This window comes from Mastomys coucha, unplaced genomic scaffold, assembly GCF_008632895.1.
Source record: "Mastomys coucha isolate ucsf_1 unplaced genomic scaffold, UCSF_Mcou_1 pScaffold22, whole genome shotgun sequence".
NCBI lineage: Eukaryota > Metazoa > Chordata > Mammalia > Rodentia > Muridae > Mastomys > Mastomys coucha.
In genome coordinates this window covers 241,598,158-241,605,585 of record NW_022196905.1, presented here as the reverse complement: position 1 = coordinate 241,605,585, position 7,428 = coordinate 241,598,158, and the positions used below count along the sequence as shown (strand labels likewise).

At 43.4% G+C, this 7,428-nt stretch overlaps 1 non-coding gene across 1 annotated transcript; it reads left to right on the top strand.

Moving 5' to 3' along the window:
- The first annotated feature begins 6,901 nt into the window (after positions 1-6,901).
- Positions 6,902-6,973, top strand: Trnae-cuc. Its single transcript has one exon. It is a non-coding gene; the product is annotated as a tRNA-Glu (tRNA).
- Positions 6,974-7,428: the final 455 nt, after the last annotated feature.

Sequence of the window (7,428 nt, the reverse complement as noted above, 5' to 3'; positions counted from 1 at the left end):
GGATAGCTGAACTCTGGATAGACTATCTACTACTGAACCATCTTTTCAGCCCAGCTTTGCTGAAGGTGTCAGTGGGGACCTCTCCAGAAAGCATTAAGTAAGGGATAAGAGACCCACTTTGTTTGTGGGTGATGCTGCGAGATTGGCTGGAAACTCTAAATGTAGTAAAGGCAGGAAGGAGAAAGCTAGACAATTCAGTGAACCCCATTCCTCTACTTTCCATCTGTCATGAGGTAAAGGACTTGTCTCCTTTACCAGCTCCGTAGTGTTTTACTGAAAAATATGATTCCAAGAAACCATGGACTAAACCCTCTAAGTCCACGAGCTGAAATGAATGCTTTAAGTTGATATTTCGTATGTTTTGGTCACCGTTATGGCCAACTAACTGACACAGGGGCCCTGGAGCATCACCCGTAGTAGACTTTCTCTGGTAAGTGACAAGTGCCAACTTCTGTCAGGACCCATGTGTGAACTGGGGTGACAGCTTCCTGAAGATGTTTTCAAGAAGTGATGAGATAGTGTGTGACTCTTGGCAGTGTTAGGCACTTCTCCTCTCAGGGGAAGTTGACGGATGACACTAGAATGGAATGATCATCAAAGGTTTTGAAAAAAAATAAAGCTGAATAAGGCAGTAGGCGTGTCGGCACAGAGCAGGTACTTGGATGTGCAAAAGCAGAATGGTTTGTTTGTGATTTCAGACTTGGCACACTGTAAAGTGTCAGAGAAAACCCAAATCCCAAGTGCTCACTGATACCCTAGACAGTGTTCAGAGAAACAGACAACAAACATTGAATGTGGAAATGCTTCAGGAGAAGAAACTTCCAGGGCTGCACTTTGCCCTTTCTCTGTGCTTCCTGTCAGCTCCTCGTCCCATCCCGTGTGCTCCACCCTCCCCTGATGGAGCAGCTCCTCCCTCATCAGCCCTAACCACCATGCTTCTTCAGTATTTGCAGAAACGCTCCCATCACTGTCTCTTGAGATGCCTGTCCCAGGAGTATCAGTCTGGAGCTTTGGGGCCCTCCTGCCTCTTCTCTCTCCCAGCCCTTGCAGCAACAACTGTTCTCTGCAGCTGAATCAATGTGTTACTGGCTTTGTTCCCAGTGTTAAATCCTCCTCGTTCGAACAAGTAGTGCTACAGTTCAGATCTTCACGGGTCTCTAGTGACCCGTGGGCTTAAGGCTTGGAGGCCAGCCTGCAGCACTGCTGGGATGTGGTGGAACCATTAGGAGGAGGGCTCCAATGGAAGGAAGTTAGGCAACTGGGGAACATAGCTTTGAAGGGGATACTGTGACTTTACTGCTCTTGACTTCCTGGCTGCCATAACATAAGTTGTCCTCTTTTCCCTCATGGTATGTGGAGCCACCAATGGCCCAGAGCAATAAAGATTATTGACCATGGACTGAAATTCCAAGACTGTTATCCATACAATCATCCCCCCTTTTGCTTTCAAAATGATTGTTTGAGGCATTTTGTCACAATGATGAAAAGCTGAGCAGTGTGTGTGTGTGGGGGGGAAGGAACCAGCCAACCAACAAAACCAACAACAACAACAACAACAACAACAAGTTGGCTTCTGTCTTATGATTGGACCTTTATTGTTAAATGAGAGGGAAGAAATGGCCTTGGGGAAAGGAATAGACTGGTAACAATATTCCAGATCTAGATACTGGTTCAGCGGGGCCAGACATGGATGACCTGCAAAAAATCTGCAGTAAGTCTGAGCTCTGAGAATGTGGTGATAACCCCTTCCCAAGCACAATAACCCATTTAAACGGATTGATTTATTAATCATGATACATCTCTTCTGTGTCCTCCTGGGATTGGCTGTTGAGATGTGTTTTCCTTTAAGGCAATGGAAAGTCATCAGTAATTCATTAAAGTGTTCGGGTGATGTTGATTGCTGTTCTAATGATCATTACATTATAACATTAGCTTATAGGTATTAACATTGTCTATTTTATGGGATGTTGTTAATCAACCACCTACAACTGGAGAAGAAACTAAACCCAGTAGCTTGATGCTTGGGTGTCTGCTTGCTTCAGGAGTTTAGATGGGAAAAGAGGACTTTCCCAGGATAGGGCTCAATAATGAGAAATTAGACACTCGGCTCATCTTTTACTTATTGTAAGCCCCTGGACCATTCCATTAAGCTCCCTGATCATGATACCCAGTTCTCTGAACTGTGCATGGTACTAATGCTTCCTCATAGCTTCATGGCTGATTAAACAAGATAATAGAACTTAGTACCCTGTTTTTGAGAAATACCAACCATTGTGCCCATAAAGATTTCCAGATGCTACACATTTTCATAAACCCTTTATTTATGCCCAAGTCCCAACTTACTTTTTTTCTTTTTGGCTCCTATCCTAATTGGTATCTATGGAAACAAAGGGTTAGAATTCAGCTTGGTATGATGATATGAACCTGAACCATTCTTGGCCCTGTGGAAGTACTTCACTATTATCTGCATAAATCTCTTGGTTGACTCCCAGGTTTGTGAATAATAAAGACTGGAACCTGAATTCATACACCAGAGCTAGCTGTATAAATTGGGCAAGATGGTAGTGTTCTATGGCTCCTCTCTCTTGTCAGTTGTAGGCAGAGACAATGACCTCCATCTTAACTGTAGTGGATGCCCAGTAAGAATCTCTAGGGAGCTTATTGACTAATAGCCCTACTCTGGTGTCTGTCCCTAGGGATTTCCATCCAACAGGCCTGAGATAGGATCTGATAACTGTGTTCCGAGAAGCTTCCAGAAAGCCTGGGTAGTGCATGGGTGTCCTGAGGAATACACTTTGAGAAATGTTGTGTTTGTATTCATTGGATCATGGCTGTGTGTGCAAGGTACATGGCTAGAATTCAGTCAAGTTTGATTCATCCACTGGGAGGCCTTTGTGGTGGGATAACATGACTGATTTGTTGTCAAGAAATTTAGACTTGAATTTGGGCATTTCTAAAAGGCAGCTGTGGGCTGTTAGAATCATGATTTCACTCTTTCCTTATGTGTATATCCATTTTGGTTTTTTTGTTTGTTTTGTTTTTTGGAGAGTTTTATTTTCTCTATAAGTGTTTTTCCTGTATGTCTGCATATATGTGCATGCATGGTGCCTTCTGAGGCCAGAAGACAATGCCAGATTTGGAATTATAGGTAATTGGAGCTGTCTTATATTTGCTGGGAATTGAACCTAAGTCTTCTGGAAGAGAAACAAGTGCTCGTAGCTACTGAGTCATCTCTCCAACCCCTCTATCCAGGTTTTAAGGGAACATTTTAGGAGTGTCTTGTGAGAAGCGCCTTGCAAACCTTCAAATATCTTCTGCATACTACATTTTTAAAAGTAATATATTGGTTTTTTCATTGTTTTTACAACAAGCTCCTCATTTAATGTCTAACAAGAATTTTTTTCTAAATAAAAGGTAATTCGTAAGGGGTCAGAATTAAGGGAGCCTACTCTAGGAATCACTGTAACGTACAAAGCCAACACTGACAAGGAGGAGCAGGGGTACTAAGGCTCAATTCAAGCCCTGAGGTGATAGATGTGAGATCTGAGTTCAGAGTCCCAGTCCCTTTACTCTGCCAAGTGTCGCTTCTACTGACTGCTCTCCCTTGGTCCCCAGCTAAAGGATCTCAGGCTCCAATCTCTTCATGAGCCTCCACCCTCCTATCCCTGCTCTCTAGAATGAGTCAGGAAGTGTTTCCCAGCCTTCCCTTGTGCCATTGTCACATGATTCCCTGTGATGGGAACCACTGTCCAACCTTTCTAGAGCTCAAGCCCTGGAAACTGCCTTGTGATTTTAAAGGGGCAGATAACAGGAAAAGCCCACAGTCTACATCAGACAACAAAGCTCAACATTTCAGAACTTGTGTCCTCAGTAAATCCTCATAGCCTGTCACCTTTTCCTACCTCCTTGTCTAGAAACGGTGCTACAGAGAATATGCTTTCTTGGGTGATGTAACAAACACATGTGACCAAGGAGTAGAAGAAACAGGCATCAAACACCCCTGATTCCTGGCCCTTTGGCTATGTTAGCCTATCGGATCTTCATGGAAGCCCAGTTCATCAAGGTTCTTGGTGTCTTCATCCTCCTAAATCTAAGGATTACAAATTCAGGAATGCCCTTTCCTCAGTGGAGGACTCTGAACCCCTAAAATAGACAGATATGCAGCTATGTTGTCTCCCACTGTCTGGGAACTGATCTTACTGGAAATGATGGGTGTGAGATTACCACCCACCAAACAAAGCTCAAATGGCCTAGAAAGCAGAGAGCAGGAACCTGGGCCCTGCCTTCCTGATTCTTCAGTCTGTTCACAGCACACCTGGGTGTGGGTAGCTCTGTTCTCCTTTCAGGGACCAGTTGAGCCTCACTGGCCTGCAGGAAGGGACCTGGTACTAATGGCTGCTCCCTGCCTTTCTTTGCTTTCCTTAGCTTTGCTCTCTCCCTCCTGACTGTCTCTGGGACTTTACAGTCTCCTCATTAGAATGCGATTGCATGATTCATCAACATTATTGGAGAAAGCAGTTAGATACAATCAGGGGGGATTAGTATTTGCAAAGACAAGTGGTATTGAGCTTTCTACCTCATCAAGGGGCTAAATGCACACATGTTAGCCACACACCCTGACTTCCAGAAATCCCCTGGAGCGAAGACTGGGTGGTGGGTTTTTCTTCCTGTTCTCTTATATGATCTTTATATTTTGCCCACAGTTGTGAAAGCTAATGACATCATTTTCATGCATGGACATGGGCCTTCCAGCTGACAGTGGTTAGCAATTCTTATTACAAATATATCTTCTAATTCCCAAGCTCGAATTGTAAAGCTTTTCTATAGTGACACTGAACCAAAATATCGAAATTGCTGAAGCCTTTAAAGAAAGCCGGCTAAAGGTTGCGGAATGCCTTTTCAGTAATGCTGCAGAGAGACTCTGCAGAATACAGATAGATGTCTTCCTGCCTTTGCCTGTCACCTCGGATCACCCGGGGACTCAGACTCCAAACTTCCACTGCCTTTGGCAGGGATTGATCCAGGAGCAAAAGAAATGAGGAAAAAAGAGACAGATGGGGGTGGGGGAGAGAAAGAGAGGCTTCTTTGAAAAGAAACTTCTGTACTGTTTTGATGGCTTCCACTCTTTGGGTATGGCAGAGACTTTGTAGATTGGAAGTGGAAATGATAAGGAAGGCAGATATGTATCAGGAGCAATCCATGGGTCTCTTAGCTGGCTACAATGATGGGGGATTGAGCCCAGGAGAATTGCCCCTACAGCCCTAGGCCCCTCCCTCTTTGGTCTCTCCCACTCCCTCTCACTTTCCCTCTCCTTTTTTCTCTCCCTCTCCCTTTTTCCCTCTTTCTCTAGCATCTTCATTCCCTGGTGCTGCTCATTGTGGCATCTTCTCCAAGATACTGTTCAATAGCTCACTATAACCAATAGCTCACTATTCAAAACCAATATCTCACTATTCATAACCAATATCTCATTATTCATAAAGACAATCTCTTCCTCCACTTCTCTCCTTTGGGCATCCACTCCCCACTTCCAAAGTTCTATCAAAGAAAAATAGATGCAGGAAAGTGATACAACTTGGATTTGAGGTTGGCCTAGGACTTAGAATTTGACACATGACATTTTTGCACTTAAAGGATCACTTGTTTCATCCATCAAATGGGAAAATGTTGTGGATGTATTTCCTTTTTTGAACTGTTTGTGAGTTAAATGGGCTGACAGACTAAAGATAAATAAGTGAGTGTTATTTAGTTGGTGTAAGAACTGAATCTTGGACCTTACATTGTGTTAAAGTATATCCATAGTTCTTCATTATTTTTTAAATTACTGCTATCATTATTATTTTAGAGATAAAAATCTTGCTATGTAGCCCAGGCTACCCCAAATTTGTGAATCTCTTCTTTCAACATGTTGGGACAATGCAGGGTGCTACCACACTCAGCTGCTATTTGCATTTATAAAAACTGCATTGCATACCACCTTTGATGGTTGTCTTTTTTGAAGATGGAGCTTCTTGAGAAGCCACTTGTGTCCATGGATTTTGGGGAGGGGAGATCAGTTAAGTGCATGCTGGAATATCTACTCCCAATGTTTCCACTCTATTCTAAGTAGGTGTGGGAAATGGGTACTGGTCCCCCCTTGAACTCCAGAAAGTAGAAATAGTGTTGCTAACTCTAAAATAGAATGAGTTGCTAACACTAGCAAATGGGAGTTATTCTTGGGAACTTCAAACCAAAAGCTATGTAATGCAAGGCCAATCATGGCATAGTAAATGAATTAAAGGGCAAGCAGATAGATGATAGTGGATTTATGCAAACAACCTAAATGTAAGGATAGGAGAATCAAGTTCATGTCCCAATGTCTCTGTAAATGTAGACAACTTTATATAGCTTTTGACTTTGTCTGTCTGGGCTGGATGTCCCTCCTGGGCTATAGAATGTTCTGGTTGGATTAGAAGATCTCCAAGGTCCCTTCCAACTTTATATGCCTATTATCTCATGCTTCTGCTCATTAAAAAAGAATTGTAAGTTAATTGAAACAGGGCTCTTTTGGCAGGCTCTGGAGAAAACAGTATAGATATCTATAGGTTAAATAGAAGGGAGAACAACGACAGGCTTTCCCCAGCTTATGACAACTGTAAATCAGAGAATGGAAAATAAGTAAGACCAGCCATCTTGCTCACAACTGTCTTGTGTATTCTTTGGGAGACAGGTAGGGAGGGAAATTCTGCAAATTGGCTGTGTGATGAGCAGCTTATTCTAGAGGAATGATGGGCTACAGATGCTGGAGACGAGGATAGGCAGAGAGAGCACACAATGGTTTTCATCAGGATTAAACTGTCCATATAACTCTGCATTCTGTTGACCATGAAGAAAAATGTCACTTTAAAAAAAAAAGGCAGCTCCCCTGGTGGTCTAGTGGTTAGGATTCGGCACTCTCACTGCCGAGGCACGGGTTCAAGTTCCGGTTAGGGAAATAATGTTTGCCGGGCGGTGGTGGCAAGTGCCTTTAATCCAAGCACTTGGGAGGCAGAGGCAGGCAGATTTCTGAGTTCGAGGCCAGTCTGGTCTACTGAGTGAGTTCCAGGACAGCCAAGGCCACACAGAGAAACCCTGTCTTGAAAAAAACCAAACCAAACCAACCAACCAACCAACCAACCAACCAACCAACCAACCAACCAAACAAACAAACAAAAAAGGAAGGAACTTGGTTTGACATCAGTATCTAAGATGATAACCCCTGTGGTCCCCTCTACTTGTCTGGGAAGTGCATGCTTTACCAAATATTTGCCTTGGAACATAGATGGGCCAACCTGAAGATGGACAGTCAATGTTTGGTCACTCCATGTTCAATGTCTAAGCAAGAGGAAGGGTAGGGTTAGGATCTCACAGGTGGAATAGAAAAATTGTCTTCGGAAGCTCAGTGTTCAA